The sequence below is a fragment of the Emydura macquarii genome, unplaced genomic scaffold, assembly GCF_026122565.2.
Source record: "Emydura macquarii macquarii isolate MOO-44397 ecotype Brisbane River unplaced genomic scaffold, CSIRO-AGI_Emac_v2 contig_2205, whole genome shotgun sequence".
Taxonomy (NCBI): Eukaryota; Metazoa; Chordata; order Testudines; family Chelidae; genus Emydura; species Emydura macquarii.
Genome location: NW_027132342.1, coordinates 23,757,914 through 23,778,468, shown reverse-complemented (window position 1 = coordinate 23,778,468; position 20,555 = coordinate 23,757,914). Strand labels below are relative to the sequence as shown.

The 20,555-nt window shown below is 37.0% G+C and overlaps 1 protein-coding gene across 4 annotated transcripts in view; it reads right to left on the bottom strand.

The window, feature by feature from the left end:
- ANKS1B (ankyrin repeat and sterile alpha motif domain containing 1B) overlaps nt 1–20,555 on the bottom strand; it is a 736,922-nt gene that overhangs the window by 193,781 nt on the left and 522,586 nt on the right. The window contains exon 3 of one of the 4 annotated variants that reach the window (XR_010921984.1): nt 13,966–14,673. The exons of the other annotated variants lie outside the window; for them this stretch is intronic. The gene's annotated coding sequence lies outside the window, so the exon portion shown is untranslated. Of the gene's footprint in view, nt 1–13,965; nt 14,674–20,555 lie in introns of those variants that run through there. 4 annotated transcript variants of the gene reach the window in all.

Here is a 20,555-nt window from a genome sequence, read left to right as displayed (position 1 = left end):
AATAATTGTACCTCAGATCTCACACCAAAGATAATGCATGTAGCCAATCCTATAATAAACTAACTAAAGATTTATTAATTAGTAAGAAGAAATAAGAGTTTTTTTACAAGGTTAAAGCAGGTAAACATATGCACACAAATGAGTTACAGTTTTAGGTTTCAAAAAGGAATAGAAGCTACTGTAATGTGCAAGCTCTATATGTCCTTTAAAGTTAACTCAAGCTAAACAGCTGGGGATCCCTTGCTTATGCTTAGATGTCTTGCCCTCTCCCTGAACTCCAAGCAGCATAGGGACACAGTTCCTTCTGGTCAGGGATTTTTATTCCCATCACCCAGAATTCAAACTGATGGAACAAGTGTTTGCACCCATCTCCTCTTCATGGAAGTGTGTGTTTGGGGGGGAGAAGGCAATCAGCAAAGTTTGTTCTTTGCTGTTTCACAGTGGCTCACTTGGTTTCAGTGGGCCTTCTTGTGTGCAGGACCAACACTTTACATTAATTAATGCTTCTTTCCTGTTTGATGAGTTACACAGTTGCAGAGGTTTACAATGCAAACACTCAATATAACTTTATACCATGAGATACAGATGTTACAAGAGAGATCAATGTATTCAGCATCCTACAAGCACTTAATCAAGTCTAAACTGTAACCCCTTTTTATAACTTCCAATATTTTTTTTAACAATACTATACAATACACAGGTGTGTCAGTTGGGTTTCCAGGTATGCATTTCTCAGTGTTCAGTGAGGCCTAGGGGTCTTGGCATGAGCTGGTACTTGGTCTGCCAGCGTCACAATTTCAACACACAAATCATAATCCATTGTAGATCTGATCCTCTATTTATGTTGTATTTTTAGCCTGGATCCTGCGGATTGTTAAAAAGTATCTGATCTCACACTGTTGCTACAATTTTGTTATGGCAAGGTAAGAGAAGGGACTGTGCCTTCAGAAGAACTGTTTCTTTTTCTTGTGGTAAGAATTTCTCTAAGGTTTCTTCTCTTTTCGTACAGAAAAATAGGGAGTTTTGTGAATATCAGCCAAATCAGCACATCCCGATGATTTTTATATTTGTTTATTTTGCACGTTGAATGTCATCACACAGGTGATTGGTGTGACAGTTTCTTTTGAAGCTTTTTGCCAGCAAAGTGCCTCTAATCTCAGCCTTGACCATTGCTTGAAATAAATATCCTTCCTATGTCCACCTTACAAAAACAAAATAAAAAAACTCAGAATACCCCAATGTGTGTTAGGCAATTCAATCCCCGTTCAAGCAAACTGTTGGGTGTGAGGCATAGGGAATAGGCTGGAATAGCAGATGAAGACAGCTGGTGCAACCCTATGGCTTTGTACCTGTCTCAAACATGATTTCGCAGGTTTTGTGAAAGGATGGGTGAATGTCACCAACAGAAATGAAAAGCGAGCTACCCAGATGCACACAGTTTTGAGAAGTTACTCATGTGAACTACCACAGCTGCTGTCAAGCCCTAGAACAAATGTGAACTAAGAGAAGCTTAGCCTAAAGGCACTTTAACAGAGACCGCTTTACTTAAAACCTGAAATGTCTGTAGAAAGTACTAATAAAAAAGACAACTAGTGTCAATATTCTTCAAAAAGTGGATTCAGCAGTTACGTGGGGTGGGAGGAAAGGAATGAAGTTGAAAAGGTGAAATTGGCAGAGCTAGTTCTGCTCCTTTAGTTCGAATTTTTTTTCATGAGCTTGCACTTTCTGTTAACATAAAATAATGTTTGGTCTCTGATTTGTTCATAAGCATTTCGTTGTTATGTATTCAAAATTCTACGTGAGAGCTACTGTTTGCTGATTAATTTTGACTGGACACATAGTTCATCTCTAGCATAATATCTGCTCCTGACTGGATGAGCATATCTCTTAGAATCAAGTTTCTGCTGCAAATACTCAGAATTTATTTTCATTACTATTCTCTACTATTCACTTAAAATTCATGGGAACATTCCAGACAGTCAATTCATACTCATTCAAATATGTGTGGGCAAACACAGCAGAAACAAATTCAATTTTTTATTTGAGTTAATACTGGGTTTGTCAACATTTTTGAAGTTGTCAACTAGCTGTAACTGCATGCACCAAAGAAAAAAAAGAGGACCACCAAAAACTACATAATATAAAGGGAAAAATCCCAGGGTTTCAACTCTGGTAGCATTTGCAGCATCCTCTAAATATATTCCAGTCATTTAAATATGTTAGCAGATTAATGCTGCCTTACAAAATAAAACTGGCAATGTCCACTGAAATTCTATGGAAAGTTTACTGACGAAATTCTCTCTTCATTCACATCCATGCAACACTACAGACTTCAGCAAAGCTGCACAGGTAGAACTTGGGGGAGAATTTAGCTCCCATATTGATTTAACTGATAAGCACTAAACTATAACTCACCAATGCAATTTAACAATACTAAACTGTCTCATACTGACATATCTGTAACCAGATTAACTATGAGGAATATATTAATATATCCATTAGGAAAACATCCACATTGTTAGATTCTGACATATGCAGCATAGTTTGAGACGTGAGAATTTGATGGCAAAGCAAGAAGTTACAATTAGAACACTAAAATTCTTGATACTTGAGAGTAGAACACCAGAACCACCTAGTGGAATTTTCATTTACTACAGTGATTTTTAATGCCATTCTGTAAACAGTAATTGCAAATATAAGTTTCCTTAAGGAGAAGTTAAATGTTAGTATGTGATATCACCCATTGAATCATAAGAATTTGGGATGAAAAAGACATTTCTGACAATGAGGTGCCCAAAGCTAAATGAAATATTCCAGGTGTAGTGACATTAGAGACTATTAACTCCTAGTTCTGTGATACTTTTTTCATAAGTGAGGAAACTACTTTGGTCTCCCTTTTGGTGCCCTATCGCATGTCTAGCAAGGTATCCACTGTCACTCCTAAGTCTCTGTCAACATTATTGCTTTTTAGACAGCTCTTCCCTGTGCTGTCAATGTCATTTACACATTCAAATGACATCCAGTTTGAATATCATTTTATTATTTTCCTCCACTTAGGTTTCTTTGCACTATTTCTCTGTCCTCACTTGTGTTTGCAACTCCTCCAAACATAATAAGAACTGTAAATTTCATTAGCATGGTGTTTACTCTCTTGTTCACAGCATTAGGACACAAGATAGATTATTACAGATCTTAAATAAAGAGAGTTGACACAAAGTGTTCTAGGCCACATTTAAAAAACCTGTTTGTCCGTACCTAACTTTAGGCAACATTTTTGCACACTATCATTCACGCATCAACAATTTATACACATCCACTGTGCACTGTATGAATACTATGGTCACCAGTGATATTATGCAAAAACTGTGTGTGCATTTGCACAAATTGTGCACAAAAATTAAGCCTGACTTAAGATACATTTTGACAATTTGGCTCTTTTAGCCATTATTTTTTCAGCAGCTAATCAATATATTCAGGCTTGCCTCACAACCTTAACTAAACCTCGGGGTACAGCCTAAAGTTGATGAGTTTTACATGTGTACCTGCTGATTTTCTGTAAATAGGACCACAGAATTAAACTGGAATCCTTAAGAGCCTGTGACAGAAATCTCACTACTGGAGTTTTGTAAACAACAGCTATTGCAGTTTGCTGGCAATTAAAAAAAATCCTTTCGGGTCAATCACATCAAAATTTAGTGACAAGGAAAAAAAAAATGTTTTGGGTCAAATTAAAAATTTGGTTCGATCTGAAACAAAATGTTTCATTTCAATTGAGAAATTTTTTATGTGTTTGAGTTCTTAAACATAAAATTGAAGGAAATATCCAAACAAAAAGTAATTTCAAACAGAAAAATCAAAACATTTCATTTTAAAAAAAGTTGAAACGTTTCAACATTTGGGGATTTTTTATGTGAACAATTTGGCAAAACAGACATGCATTTGCAAAATGTTTTAGTGCTGCCAAAAAAGTTTTGGCCAAAAAAGTTTGCCCAGCTCTGCTCACTATATGGATCGGCCTGTAAGACAGGTTTGATGTCTGCAAAGCTGAAGCATATAGTCAACTGAATCTAAGCTGACACATCTGGGTCTAAATTTTCAGTGACTGTTTGAGTATAAGGTGCTTTATTCTTGTTGCCAAGCACAGAATGGACTCTGATCACTCTGCAATTAAATTCACAGGGAACATTATCCTTCTTTGAACTGATTGTATGAAGTGTGTATGAAGTGTAGGTTCAGGCGTCAAGCAAAATTCAAAAGGCCTGGTTTTCAGAGCCACTGAGCACCTACAACTTCAGCTGAGGTCAGTGTGAGTTGTAGGTGGTCAGAACCTCAGAAAGGCAGGCCCCAAATGACCTTGAATGTGAATTTTGCCCAAGTAAGTAATGCAGATTTGACAGAAAATGTCTGGGATTCAAGACAAGGATAACACAACAGCTCATCTGAAAGTCTGTTCTATACTGGATTATTCTACACTTTTCTCTCCCAAAAGATAACATACAATACAAAATAAGACTAACAATCAATTAATGACTGTGCTATACACTGCCAGTTCATCATTGTCATCACTAAAAGGATAAGGTGCAAAAAGCAAACAGTATTGGCTGCTATATTTTGTAGTACATGTGCCATGAAAATGAACGCCATATAGCATGGCAGGGCTAAAAACCAGGTATATGACAATCATTTCCACTTCCCTAACAGATGTGCTATATTCTGCAGTATGTTACAACCATAACATTTCCAGCCTCTCACATTTTGGAAAAATAATTTCTATTCTGTTTTCTCTTCCATGCAACCATAGTCAGTCCTACTGTAAGCTGATGCAACTCCATTTATTTCATAAGGCACAGCTATGCCAGGGCTGAATTTGACCCACAGTGTTCACAACCAGCTTAAAGAAAACACTAATAATTTGCTTATTCCAAATGTCTGAAATTTCAAGAGGTGATCTTCCTATATAAGATATATTTTCAAGTTAATTCATGCTGAATTGTTAATGCTTAGCTTTTGAAACTTCTGGGAGATAGTTTCAGGAAGAGGGTTGAAATTTCCTTTCACAAGCATGACACCTTTGGGAGAAAGGTCTTCTCTCTCTCAAGCCTTTTAAAAAAAAAATAGAAATAAAATCATCTGGGAAGTGTCCCATATTCTTCATGATGTGCTTGAATGCTAATATTTGCATTGAGACTTTTACATTAACAGATGTGTCTGTGAAAAACATGCAGCCTTCCATCTGTCTAGTGGCTCTGCATTACTACACTTCAGTTATTTCACCTAATGATTGGAATATATTTTAAACTGAATTGGCCTTCTTAGTCTAGTGCCAAGATGGATGACTATCTTAATGGTGCATTTTGCCAAATCCTGCCCCCTTTGAGCATTTGTTGGAAAAGGCATGGATTTGGCATAAAACAACCTATGGAGTGTGGAAGAATTCTGGGAATGTCCAGTTAAATGTTTCAGTCTCTAAAATACTTGAATTAAACATCTTAGCTGTGTATATACTTGAAAAATGTGAACTTCCTAGTTCTGACTAGGTCAGAAACAGCATGAGAATGGCATTGCTCCTGATTTTTCAGTATTACTGTTTTCAATACTGTTTAAAAGCAGGAAACTGAGACATATCCAACTTCAGAAGGCAGGGGAGGGAGGAAGTAAGCAAGATAACCATAACACAAGAAGCAGTTCAGAAAGCTATACTTTAAATTATATCACCTTGTTTAGTAATAGTGTAATGCTCCCTTTTAATTTTATTGAATTTGTATATAACTTTTACATCACATCTATATTCTTCAGACTGCCTTTCTGTAATAATTAGTTCATACATTTTAAACCTCCTTGAGAGTCTCATAACAAGTAATATATTGGACATCCATCCTGGGTTATTAAAATACTGGCGGAGCCATATAAGTAGATAAATTAGATGGCTAGAAAGGGACATACACACACACACTAACATGAATACATACACACAAGCCAAACTGACAGCTATCTTAGATGGGCACAGCTTCAGTGAAGTCATTGATCCATACAAAAAAAAAATCCCTTCCTATAATGTTTACCAACATTTATTGTTTATGAGCCACAATGCGTTGCTTTTAGAATTATGTCATCAGCACAGGATTAAGAATTCAAGTGGGAAACTAGCAGTTAGGAGCAGATGAACTCTGAAGCAACAAAAGCCTGTTTTCATGAAAAACATCCCTGGAGATTTTTTTTTTAAAAGGTGTGTGTGTGGGGAGAAACCAAAATGGCATATAAACAGGATTGTTTCTGAATAGTGTTTTTCAAAGGTTTTTGAGGAGCCAGTTATCCTTCCAAATAGATAAACTATGCTAAATTATAGTTATCAGATTAGTCATGTACAGGGGACTGACCAGGTACCATTTGTAATACTTGTCTATTCCATGCAGTACAGTGTGAGAGAATGATTTTTTACTTAATCTGCAACAGCATTCTCACCCAGAGGCATTTCCTCCATCTAATAATCATTCACCCAAACACACTTATTGGCTGCTAAACGGGGGTGGAAGTGGAAAAGGGAGGGTGGTTATATATTCCCCCCACACACACTTTTCTTTTCTTTTAACGAACCAGTAGAATCTTACAAGGATTTTTTTTAATGTGAGATTTCAGATGTTGAGATTGATGTAGATGGTGATTTTGATGACAGATTACCTATAATGTCAATAAACACAAGTTTCTGCATATCCTTAGTCATTTATCCTCACGTTGATCTCCTGTTTCTGGAAATATTATATTTCCTGGCCTTGACATATATTTATTGTCTTGTAGGTTGTGACATGGAAGACTCAAAACAAATAAACGAGAACCAAATCCAAATAAAAGTGTTCATTTCCTTATTGCTCAAATGCAGGTGGAAACTGGTTTGTCGTAACAGGTTAAAATCATTCTATTGTGTGTGTGCCCCGAGTCCATGATGAGAAAGGAACAAGTAACCAATTTATATGTGATAAATGAAGAAATCTACTGAAGGCTGTTAATTGTGTTTCAAGGTTTTGTAACCAATTATTTTTGTAGCTGTTTTTTGCTATTTTGTAGTAGATAAGGGGAAGTTCTTAGTTTTGAGATAAGTAAGTATGAGTTATGAGCCAGATGGGGGAGAAAACTCAAAGGCAGCAAAGAACTCCGACTTGACCAAAAAATGAGCGATTAAATTTGAAATAAGAGGGACTTGTGAACCCAGCAGTTCCAGGCCCATATTTGGAAGTTTGCAGTCGCTGCAACTTTTAGTTGGCAAGTTACACCTGGTCAAGGATAAACTCCTGGCCTAGGAATTCCTCAAGGAGTGACCGACAAAGTGACGTAGAAAATGCCCATAATTGGTTTTACGGGCGTATAGGCTGGAGTGGAGATAAAAGGGTTGTCAGACAAAGCAAAAATTAGAGAGCCTTGTCGTGGGGACCACCAAGCCTCCCCAAGGGGTACACCAGAATCGTGCCTGCAAGAGGGTCTGATCAGCCATCCTGCCTCTCTCCAGCCCATTGTAATTGGGCTGATAACCCATTGGGACTTGTCCTGCGGATGATAACGTGGGTGTGAATATGATAGAGGTTCCACCTGGATAAAAAATAGAGCTCTAAATAAAAAGACCAGGTCATAAAATATTTGTTGTTTTGCTGCAGCTGAGTTCATCTCTGTATGTGGTGAGTAGTAAATGTGAATGTAAAATTAGCAATAATTCTACTTGTATTCCAGGAGTGATTGTGATTGTAATTGTTGGAATATTTGTTTTTTGTATTTGTTTTGTAATTGTTAGTTGGTTTTTTTAGTTTTATATGTGTTTTGAAGGTTTGTAATAGAATAAGGGAACAAGATTTTTGGTAAAACAAATTGCTTAAGTTTTAAGTTGTTGTATTAGTAAGTTTTGTATCTAACATTTAATCATTATAATCAATTTTTTGTTGTTTGTAATTATATAAAAAAATGAATCAGTAAAAGAAAGATTCAATTTAAGTAGTTGTAGCAAGTTAATAAATAAAGGCTATTAAATGGTTAAGAATCTGAGTAAGCCTGCCTAGGTATTCTGCCTGTCCCTAGAGGAGGACAACAAAGGCGTGACAAGATTATGATGAACAACAGATGGCTCAGGCAGTGATGCTACAAGGAGGGCTTTGGGATGTATGGCCACTGGGAAGCACTCACGGACAGAGGACTGTTCACCTGGGATGAACTTCACCTGAGTAGGGAGGGAAATAGACTTCTAGGATGGGGGTTAGCACAGCTGATTAAGAGAGCTTTAAACTAGAAATTTGGGGGAGATGCCCAGGTAATAGCCACACCTGATTTTAACATTGAGAGGGAGGAAAATGAAGTAAGAAAGGATACAGCAGTGGGTAGGAGAATGGACATTAAGAGGAAGAGCAGTGTAGCCACAAGTCTAATAGGAGATACTGGCAGTAGAATAACTGTGCGAAATCGGGTAAGGAATGTGAGCGAAGCCAAACAGCAAAAATTAAGATGTTTGTACACCAATGCGAGGAGCCTGGGCAACAAAATGGAGGAACTAGAGCTACTGGTGCAGGAGTGAAACCAGATATTGTAAGGATAACAGAAACATGGTAGAATAGTAGTCATGACTGGAGTACCGGTATTGAAGGGTATGTGCTGTTTAGGAAAGACAGAAATAAAGGTGGTGGAGTAGCATTGTAGGACAATGAGGAGGTAGACTGTAAAGAAATTAGAAGTGATGGAATGGATAAGATGGAATCTGTCTGTCTGAAAATCACATTGAGGAAGGAAGCTACTAGAGCTTCCCCTGGGATAGTGGTTGGGTGTGCTACAGACCACTGGAATCTGATTTGGCTATGGATTGAGACCTCTTTAATGTTTTTAATGAAGTAAATACTACTGGGAATTGTGTAATTATGGGAGACTTTAACTTTCCAGATATAGACTGGAAGACATGTGCTAGTAGTAATAATAGGGCCCAGATTTTCCTGGATGTGATAGCTGACAGATTCCTTCACCAAATAGTTGCTGAACCAACAAGATGGGATGCCATTTTAGATTTGGTATTGGTAAGTAGTGAAGACCTCATAGAAGAATTGATTGTAGGGGACAACCTTGGTTCGAGCAACCATGAGCTAATTCAGTTTAAACTAAATGGAACGATAAACAAAAATAGATCTGTGACTACAGTCTTTGATTTAAAAAGGGCTAACTTTAAAAAATTAAGGGAATTAGTTAGGGAAGTGAACTGGACTGAAGAACTCAGGGATCTAAAGGTGGAGGAGGGTTGGAATTACTTCATGTCAAAGTTGCAGAAACTATCTGAAGCCTGCATCCCAAGGAAGGGGAAAAAATTCATAGGCAAGAATGGTAGACCAAGCTGGATGAGCAAGCATCTCAGACAGGTTATTAGGAGAAAGCAGAAAGCCTTCAAGGAGTGGAAGATGGCAGGGATCATTAAGGAAAGCTACCTCTTAGAGGTCAGAACATGTAGGGATAAAGTGAGAAATGCCAAAAGCCAAGTAGAGTTGGACCTTGAAAAGGGAATTAAAACCAATAGTAAAAGTTTCTTTAGCCATATAAATAGGAAGAAAACAAAGAAGAAGTGGGACCACTAAGCACTGAGTTTGGGGTGGAGGTTAAGGATAATCTAGGCATGGCCCAATATCTAAACAAATACTTTGCCTCAGTTTTTAATGAGGCTAATGAAGAGTTTAGGGATAATGGCTAATGGGAATGAGGATATGGAAGTAGAAATTACTACATCCGAGGTAGAAGCCAAACTTGAACAGCTTAATGGGACTAAATCGGGGGGCCTGGATAACCTCCATCCAAGAATATTAAAGGAATTGGTACATGAAATTGCAAGCCCATTAGCAAGGATTTTTAATGAATCTGTAAACTCAGGAATTGTACCATATGACTGGAGAATTGCTAACATAGTTCCTATTTTTAAGAAAAGGAAAAATAAGTGATCCAGGTAACTACAGGCCTGTTAATTTGACCTTAGTAGTATGCAAGGTCTTGGGAAAAAAAATTAAAGAAAAAATAGTTAAAGACATTGAGGTTAACTGTAATAAGAACAAAATACAACATGGTTTTGCAAAAGGTAGATCGTGACAGACAAACCTGATCTCTTTCTTTGAGAAGATAACAGCTTTCTTAGACAAAGGGAATTCAGTGGATCTAATTTACCTAGATTTCAGTAAGGCATTTGATACAGTTCAACATGGGGAATTATAAATTAAATTGGAAAAGACAGGGATTAATATGAAAATTGAAATGTGTATAAGGAACTGGTTAAAGGGGAGACTACAATGGGTCTAACTGAAAGGTGAACTGTCAGGTTGGAGGGAGATTACTAATGGAGTTCCTCAGGGATTGGTTTTGGGATAATTTTATTTAACCTTTTTATTACCGACCTTGGTACAAAAAGTGGGAGTGAGCTAATAACGTTTGTGGATGACACAAAGTTGGGAGGTATTGCTAATACGGAGAAGGACCGGGATATCATACAAGAAGATCTGGATGACTTTGTAAACTGGAGTAATAGAAATAGGATGAAATGTAATGGTGGAAAGTGCAAGGTCATGCATTTAGAGACTAATAACAAAAAATTTGCTATAAACTGGGGATGCATCAATTGGAAGTGAGAGAGAAGGAGGAGTACTATGAGCAGGACTTTGTCCTGTTTTGAGCAGGGGGTTTAATTAGATGACCTCCTGAGGTCCCTCCCAATTCTAATCTTTTATGATTCTATGACTTGGGTGTATTGGTTGATCACAGAATGACTATGAGCTGCCAATGTGATGTGTCCATGAAGAACGCTAATTCAGTCCTAGGATACATCAGGCGAGATATTTCCAGTAGAGATAGGGAGGTGTTAGTACTGTTATACAAGGCACTGGTAAGATCTCATCTAGAATACTTTGTGCAGTTCTGGTCTCTCATGTTTAAAAAAGATTAATTCAAACTGGAACATGTGCAGGAAAGGGCTACTAGGATGATCCGAGGAATGGAAAATATGCCTTATGACAGAAGCCTCAAAGAGCTTGGCTTGTTTAGCCTAACAAAAAGAAGGCTGATGGAAGATATGATTGCTCTCTATATATATAGGCGGGATAAATATAAGGGAGGGAGGGGAATTATTTAAGTTCAGCACCAATGTGGACAACAGGAACTACTGGCTATAAACTGGCCATCAGGAAGTTTAGACTTGAAATTAAATGAAGGTTTCTAACCATTAGAGGAGTGAAGTTCTGGAACAGCGTTCAAAGGGGAGCAGTGGGGGCAAAAAACCTAGCTGGCTTCAAGACTGAGCTTGATAAGTTTATGGAGTGGATGATATGATGGGACAGTCTAATTTGGCAATTAACTGATCTTTGACTACTAGTGATAAACATGCCCAATGCCCTGTGAATTGATGTTAGATGAGGTGGGTTCTGAGTTACTACAGAGAATTCTTTCTGGATGTCTGGCTGGTGAGTCTTGCCAACATGCTCAGGGTTTAGCTGATCGCCATATTTGGGGTCAGGAAGGAATTTTCCCTCAGGGCAGATTGGTAGAGGCCGTGCGGGGTGGTGGTGGGGGGATTGCCTTCCTCTGCAGTATGGGGCACAGGTCACTTGCTGGTGGATTCTCTGTACCTTAAAGTCCTTACACCATTATTTGAGGACTTCAATAACTCAATCATAGGTTAGGGGTCTACTACAGGAGTGGTTGGGTGAGGTTCTGTGGCCTGCATTGTGCAGGAAGTCAGACTAGATGATCATAATGGTCCCTTCTGATCTTCAAGTCTATACTGAACTGTGAACAAAATTTGCCCTTTTGCTCCTTACAAAAGAGAGACAAAGACCAATACATACTTAAACTGAAATACAGTACATATTAGAACTACAACAATAGAGCAATAAACTAGGTTAACCTGTGGAAATACAGTAAACTTGCAGAACTAAACATGAAATCCTTTCTGTTTTGCCTACCATCACCCTGCTTCAATTGAGTGAGTGGGGCGTACTCCAATTAAATGGGAATATCTGTATGCAAAGTGCATAGCTGGGGAAATGCAGAGAAGGAGGCAGGTAATTGCTCCTTTGCTCCTTAACAGAGTTCCAAAGAACATTCACAAATTTTGCAATGAAAAAGCAAATTACATTAATGCACCACTCAAAATAAAAATATGCTAGCAAGCTTTGCCACCTTAAAATCCACTTCTTCAAAAGCATCCTTTCTACATTGGTCTACTCTCCAGTGAACTCTTCACACAAGCCTTACTACTTGAAATAAGGTCCTGTGTTTTGTCTTGTCTGATACAAACTCTTTGAAATGGGACATGGATCTTTTCAGTTTTCTCTAGAGTTCCATTTTGGTATTATATAAACATTGATAAACTATCAACAATAGAGTCTACAGTTTTGGGCAATATCTTGATTAGTCTTCTAAGGGCTTTCGAGAAATGCATGAAGACAGTTTCCTGCCCTAAACAGCTTGCAATTACAATCAAATAATCAAATTACAGACCAAAGGAAAATGGAGACCGGAAAGTAATCTTGCATATTATAGAACTTCACAACTAATTGCTACTACATATCTTCAGGTTTTTTGTTCGTTAAATAAACTCTAATCTATTTTTTCTCTTTTTAAATAACCCTTTTCTTTCTGTTGTATGACACACATACACTTCATGTATATTAGTCTCCTTGCCTAGTTCTATTCTTTCCTATTGTGTTATTTTAACTAACCAAATAACTCCTTCCATCACCTCCTAGGCTTGACTCTGACCTCTGCTTTATATTATGAGTCCACTGTTTATTACCTCACCCAACAGTCATCCTCTCTCCTTTCCCTCTTCCCCATGGTTTAATCCTATGAAAATCATGTCATACAATGTAGTTGAGGAATGATTTCAATGCAGATAAGTTCTGATGATGTCAGTGGGCTCCTGAAGAGTTCACTGAGACACTGGACATCACCAGGATGGTGGTGTGTGAATGCCTGTCTGTTGCAAGCCCCCAATGCTAAAATCACCACTATACCTATATTCTTCCCAGAGCCAGGAGTTCTGTAACTATGGAGCACTGCATTATCAAATACACTTCAATATGTTATAACATGCCACTATTTTAAAAACATACAACTATTATGAGGCACCTGCATTATTTTGTCTTCTGACAGTGACATGACAAGTTTTGGGGAGCTTGGTGAACACGGAGAATTACTTATTGGGGACTGATCACATTGGCACATATGACACAAATTGAACATATCTAAAACAAAACTTAATTTGAGGGTTTGCATGGTAATTTGTAACATTCACTTAATGAAGAGGCAATCATTAGCTATTAATAAAGTATTTTGTGACTCAATTATTGTCTGGTTGAGGCCAAGAGTACGCCAGGGCTAAGGTAAAAACTAAATACAACCTTAGGTGATGTAACACAAACTGTCATGATTTCAGGAACAAAACTATTTTTTCTACTGTGAAGAATGAAATTAATTTAATAAATGAAAAGGGTTTAATTGTTGATTGGTAGATGTAACTTCTGCAAGGTATGTTGCTGGGAAGAATGTGTGTGCAAAGCTTGGTAATAAGTCAGCTTCAGTTAGTTTGCTCATTTTTATTCAGGTCTGAATTTCTCCTCTTTTGCTATATTGAATCCTCCTCTTCAGAGTGAGAGCACATTAGATCTCACTACCATTTATTCTGAAGATGCAGTGGATATACGTACACAATGGGCCCAAGTCTCTTCTTACCTACACCGGTGTCAATTAGGAGTTAATCCACTGAAGGCAACTTATTTACTGTAATGCAAAACTAGTTTAAGTGGGAGGAGAGTCAGGCCTTATATGAAAATCCTCTTGTATTTTAAAAATCTTGACAAAATGACAAGCATACTTAATATTCATTTCTCCACATAATTCACATTTTGTACTTCCACTTTCCAGGGAGCCACAAATTAACAAAAACAAAATCACAAATCAAACCAGATCATATAGGTTAATGGTGTGTGTATTGGAAATCCCATTCAAGATCCACTGCACATCCCAGGGTTAACAGGATTAAGTAACAACAAAGAGAACAGGTTCCACAGTATTTAAATTCATTACACCTCTTAGCAAATTGTTCTTAGTTCAAACAAAAGAAATCACATATATCCATTCTCTAATTACTCTTTTTATAGTGTACATTTAGGAATCAGCCCAGAATTTTGCCATCCAATCTTCCTCAGGTACTGCATCAATGTTATTGTTAATATAGGTCTTCCAGATGTTGAACTCATAAGACAGGAAGCACAAACTGATTTGTGTTTAGTTATATTTATTAAAAACATTGTAGAAACATCTTGGGTTGGGGAACACGAATGTTTAATTCACTTTATTCACTTATATAGCTTTTCATAAATCTTGCTCTAATGCTGTACAGTATATGGATTCCTTTGTTGCTTATTGGAAGGACAAGTATTTTCAGTAGTTATTATGATGGCTGTATTTTGTTTCTTCAGGTGGCTTACGCATGAAGAGGGGATGATGAGGGGGGATCCTCTTTGATGATGTAGCTGGCCGATCAGCTGTGAGGCAGCTCAGCTGCGTCTACCCCTGATGTTTAGTTTTGACTCTCTGATGTTGTTTTAAATAGTAGTGTAGCATCCTGGATGTGTAACCCCTGAGGAAAGCAGGATGGCCAAACCCTTGGGCTGATTCCTGTATGTATAATAAAAATAGCAGTTAGGAGAATGGATATGTAATTAGGTTTTCTTTTTTGACTAGGAATAATTGCTATGGGAGACAGAGATATAAATACTACTTGTCTAGATTCTGATCCGTTATACTCTTGTTAATCCAGAATAACTCTACCAGCGTCAATGGATTTACAACAGTGTAAATAAGATCAGAATCTGACTACATTTTTCAGTATTTGTTCCATTTGCTAGTCTCTAAGCACCCAATCAAAGTATATATTATTATTTCTTCCTGATGCTGAACAGCCATAGATTAAACATTGTACAAGATTTTCCCAATGCTTTGGATCATATTGATGCCATTTTTTATGATAAAATGTAAAGCGCTTTCAAATTCTTTCAGCAAACTAAGAAAAGCAGATCTGAAACAGCCATAGTGCAACTCATTATCTGAGTACTGTTCTATATATCAGTAGACATGCACACACTACTACTCCCATTTTCCTAAATTCCTGTCCGAATTATACAATAAAAGGAATTTTAAGTTCATATATTACTGCTGAATAGAATAGTATTTTAGTTTCTTTATATGAGTTTGAGAACAATATTTAGAACAAAAAAATTAAAAATAAAACCCAAAACCAGGAGGCTGGAGAAACTGAGATAAAAAAAGATCAAAAGAGCTACGTATGCATAGGTTGGTTACGCCATGACTACTAAGGGGAGGGAACAATAACAGCTTCTTACAAATATTTAAACGGTGTAGATACTAGGATTAAAGATGTATTACTTGAAGTTGTAGAAGAAGGTATAACTAGAGATAATGGGACATAATTAATAAAAGAAAATGCAGATCAAATATCAAAGGATTCCCTACAGTGAGGTCTATTAGAATGTGGAATAGTTCCCTCTGGGAAGTGACAGAAGCTTCATTGCTTAGGGCTTTTAAAAGAATGGTCAAAATCTCAAAAATGTATTGATGGATACAATCCCTCACTTTCTGCAGATGCATTAGATAAGGCAATAGATCTTTTCCAGTTAAAATGAAAGCAGCTTCTCCTCCTTCCTGTCGACATTTCCAAAATTCTGCCCTCACCTATGCAAACAGTGTTGCTGTTTGTATGCAACTCCTCACTCAGGTATCACCCCCAAATCCTGTGGTAGAACAAAAACTATGGTCTCAAAAATCTGTCCTTTCCTCACTATCTCTGTGACTAAAATTGTTGCCAAACCTCTTTGTTATTTCCTCCCTTAATTACAAACTCTGGTGGGGGAGAGGCAGGGAAGGGCAACTGAAAATTCAGGATCTTATGCCCTCTTCCACAGGAGTCAGAGTCCAGCCATAGCTCTACTATTTCATAACTGGGCTCCCTCCACAGGAGCTGGAGAAGCACAAGTAGCCAGCAGGTTGGGGAACCAGGGTGATGATCTTCATTCCTTGGCAGGGGATAGAGAAGTGAGGTGAGGGTTAGGAATGTTGTGTTGCTGCCTGCCAAGGCTACTGAAAGGGAAAAGGCCTGGGCAGCAACACATAAATGAGAAGGAGGGGGATGGTGGAAGATGTGGTTTTGGTCATGTTTTAGATGGGCTGAGACTCACAACAATAAAGATCTCATCTCTCAAAACTATGAAGGAACAGACGTTCCTGAATTAAAAACATTATTTTAAAAAGGAATTAAACTATTCCTGAGAAAAGCTATTCAAAGGAAACACTATCTGAAAATTGGCAGTATCCCTATAAAAGCAAAGGGTGGTACTGCAATGTGTGGAAACATTATATAATAAACTGCATGTTTCATTGTCTTATGAACTGGGGATTCTTTACTGTGACCTCTGCCACTGACGAAATTTCTCCCAAGCAAAGATAGCAAAATTGGTTTACAACATTGTATAAATGTGCTCATAACTTTAGCTCCAGTATATTTATGTTCACTTTAGCTACCATGGACTTCAAATACGCTCTTCAAACAACCTAATCTATTTTAAATGTCTGCAGCCAAAACTATGAGAGGCAGGGCTTTTGGGGTAGCAACCTCAAATTGAAAGAAACAATTTGTTCCATCAAAATTAGCACAAACATTATCTGACTTTAAGGAACTTATAAAAAGGCTTTTGAGTGCAAAAACAAAATTTAAATCATCATGGTTTGGTGATTTTAGAGGGAGTGTCTTCTATTAAATATTTTTTTATGGTATTGAAGGATACTTTTGTGAGACTGCATGTTCACTGGGACTTGAACTAAATGAGATGTGTCTCTCAAGACACTATCTTGGTGATTAAATGTTTTAAATAATGTGAATTAAGATAGCTGAACAGGGGACACATATCTTTTGACTATATGTCCCTTTTTATTGTATTTGTGGTGTAGCTCACTGATACCAAAAGGGTTAAGAAGATAAAGTATAATTACTTTATTCATGGTTGTTCAAACATACTGTAGGCAGAACAAATAGTTGCCTACAGCAACAAAATGCTTAGTAACTATTTTATGTGTTTATTGTCTGAGAGATTGTGGGCTGTGAAGGGGGGGTGGTCAGTCATTTTCTATTTGCTTAAGGGCAGTAGGAATTCTAAGGTTGTGCTTGAGTTTATTATCCTGCTTTTGTACTTCCTAGAATGGAGATATTATGCTGAAACTTCAGAAGGAAAACATTGAGATTTAATAGAGCTGATTAGGTGATATGGCAGGTTATTTTCCTCCTGTGTGATGGAAGACTTCATTATGATATTTCCAGGAGGGCACCCTCTGCTTCAGCAAACAGAGAAAGGCTCCATAATAAAAAAAATACATCTTACATAATAAATGATTCATTTGTGCAGCATAGTGTTCCATTATAAGAAAATCCTCCTGCAAGTAAAACACAATAGATACTAAAATTGCTCAGCTTTGATTATTGGTGCTTAAAATTGCTGCCAATCAACAGTTTCAGTCCCCGACTGTAATATGTTTTAGAAAGAGTGGAGGTGTTAAGGAAAGAGAGACAGGGAAAAATTGTAATACTTTAAAACAGTCCTAATATAAAAAAAACCAAAAAACATTTTCCTATCAAGAGAGGAGTAGGAGGCATTGTTATAAGATTCACTTTGATATTACTGAAGATCTTAAATTTAAATATTTCACTGGGAAGTCGAAAACTAAATTAAAGAGATATGAAAGTTTCAGTTACAAGGTGTGCTAAATCAAACGTTATAATGGTTGTATTATTTGTAACTTTTATCATAAAGAGTGAACCATTTTTATTAAATTGACAAAGTCCAAGGAAGATTAAATATGATAAACTGATTATGTTATATTTACATACATTGTTTTATTAATTAGTTTCTGAAGAAGTACTGCACAAGATAGATGAGAAGAAATTCACTGTCTCATCAGAAAACTATTTATAACTGATGAGATTCACAGTGGAAATGTTCCTTACCTTCAGCTCTCTTCCTATATATATTATAAAACCAAACAAACTACTTTTTAGCAAAAGGAACTGCTTCCCACCCACTTTTCCTGAATCTGAGCCTTGCTGAGATCCAAGATGAAATGAGGAGATGGTGGTGCAGGGGAAAATTTGGAAAAATTGCCAGCACTTGCACAGTATCCTAATCTTCAGTTAGAAACAGCATAGGCTAAAGTTGCTGATATATTTAGAAGGTGTTTTGTATTACCATCAAGAGCAGGATGAACAGTTTGTGCATCAAGCCAGACAACAGCTGTGTGAATCACAATCCACACGAGATAATGTCAGTTACAGCCATTTGAGTGCAGGACGCTCATAAAACAAGAGTAACCTCAGCAGAGAATCCAAAGGTAGTGAAGTAACTTGTTGCCACATTTAGCACATGGCTGCAGGATATCAAAAATTGTTAACTTCCAGTAGGATATCTGGCAGAAGACAGCAATATTAAAAGCATAACAATAGCTTTTGAAAAACCAGCAACAACCATACATGTTCAAGAACTCAGCAACTGATAATGCCATTACCATTATTCAAAGTGGGAAGGAAAGGATAGCAGAAGGAAACCTTTTCCATGACCAAAGGCAAGATCCAATAGAAGAAACTGATCTATAAGACTACAGTTGCTGAGCATACATCCCTGCATAAGCCACCCCTCTCTGACCAAAAAAACAAAATAAAACTGTACAATAAAAAGACCAACCTGGACATATGGGACACATAAGTCCATATTTGTATGGGGAAACAAATTACATTATACATAATTTTCATATAATTTGCTTATTGAACACAACATATTATTGATACTATTCCAAAGAGAGCTAGTCATCTAAGAGTTGTCATTTGGATTTACAGTTGCACCAGCTTGCACCAAATTAATTTAAGATATGCAATAGAATTCTATTATTCCCAAGAACTATCTGGTGCAAATCCATATACATAGCTTAGCCTCATTAAGAAAAAAAATGACAAGATAAGTCATTCAATTCCATTCAAGTATTACAAAAATGTGGTTGCAAATGTCATGTTTTATGTGTATAAGTAACCGTTCCATAAAAAACTGCCTAACTGTAGGTATTTGGTCTTAGTATTTATACTAGCAGGTGTTTGCAAACAGACAAGCTGGGAGTATGTATGTAAACAAATTTTGAAACTTTTTTCCTTGCACATTTCTCCAAATCAATCATATATATGAACTCATTGTTTCAGATTTGGGGTTACTTACATGTATAGATACCCACCTGTAGGTATATACATCTGTGGTTATTTATATATATAACACCTCAAAGTGTAACCGAAAGGAATTTCTTAGATATGCTAAACATCTCTATACATAGATTATAACTAATAGCTGAAGGAACTGTAACTCAACCTGCCTGCTAGAAATCTTTAAAGATCCTCATGATAACTAGAAAGGCAAAAAATACTTGTTTCCTAATATAACTATCATATACATTTGCTTAGAATAATATACAGGTTCAGTCATTTCACGTTGGCTGTAAAATTTGAAGATCTAGCATAGTTGTATGCAAAGAGTCCAATATACACACTATTCTGGAACAGCTGAACAAAATGACTCATTTGTAAATTTTTGAAGTTCACAAATCACAATTTTAAAGTACTGAAAATAGTTAGGTTACGTTTTGGGCCTCTGATCGGGCCTTCCATTTATTTTGCACTTCTATAATTTAAAGAAGTGTCTTTTGAAACTTTTACTACCGAAAAATGTACAAAGCATTAATTACAGTCTGGATTATACTCTACTATTTAAAACATGAAATTGTTGAGTTAAGGACTGAAAAGTGGCACAACACACACTGTAAATAGATATTTATATGAGCTCCTTCTAGATTAAAGATACTTGGGGATGAGGGGAACAATCCTTGGTTTGAATGAGAAGGAATCTGCTGGTAGGGAGGGTCAGAAGCAGAAGTGTGTGAGCAAGAGATGGTAAATGTCACTTCCCAGTCTAACCTCTGCTGGGACACAGTCTCTGTCTGAATGCTACTATGCTGGCTCTGCCCACACATTACCAAAGGACTGGCATTCAATCAGAGATAGGAACCTTGGAATCAAATACTAACTAAAAAGAAAATGTTAATGAAAACCTTTTAAAAAATCCCTTGTGATGTATTTTGAAAGCACTTTCATATCTTCAGAAAGAAGAGGGTTGGGAGAAAAGTGGGAAAAATATACGTTCAGCTCTATGGTACCTTGTTTTGATGGGTTTAAGTATTATTTGAATGTAGTTTTGGGTGTCATGCATTCAAAGTGGCAATTTAATAATACAAAGCAAAAAATAAGTCCTAGACAATAAGGACTTTTTATGGCATTTCAGCCATAGTGTGTGACAGTGTAATACAACCTACCCAATGCCACAAAGCAGCAGCATCTGAATACATTGTGCCTACATTGTGCCTGGTGCAGAAAGGGGTCAGTTTATGGCCTCACATGCATC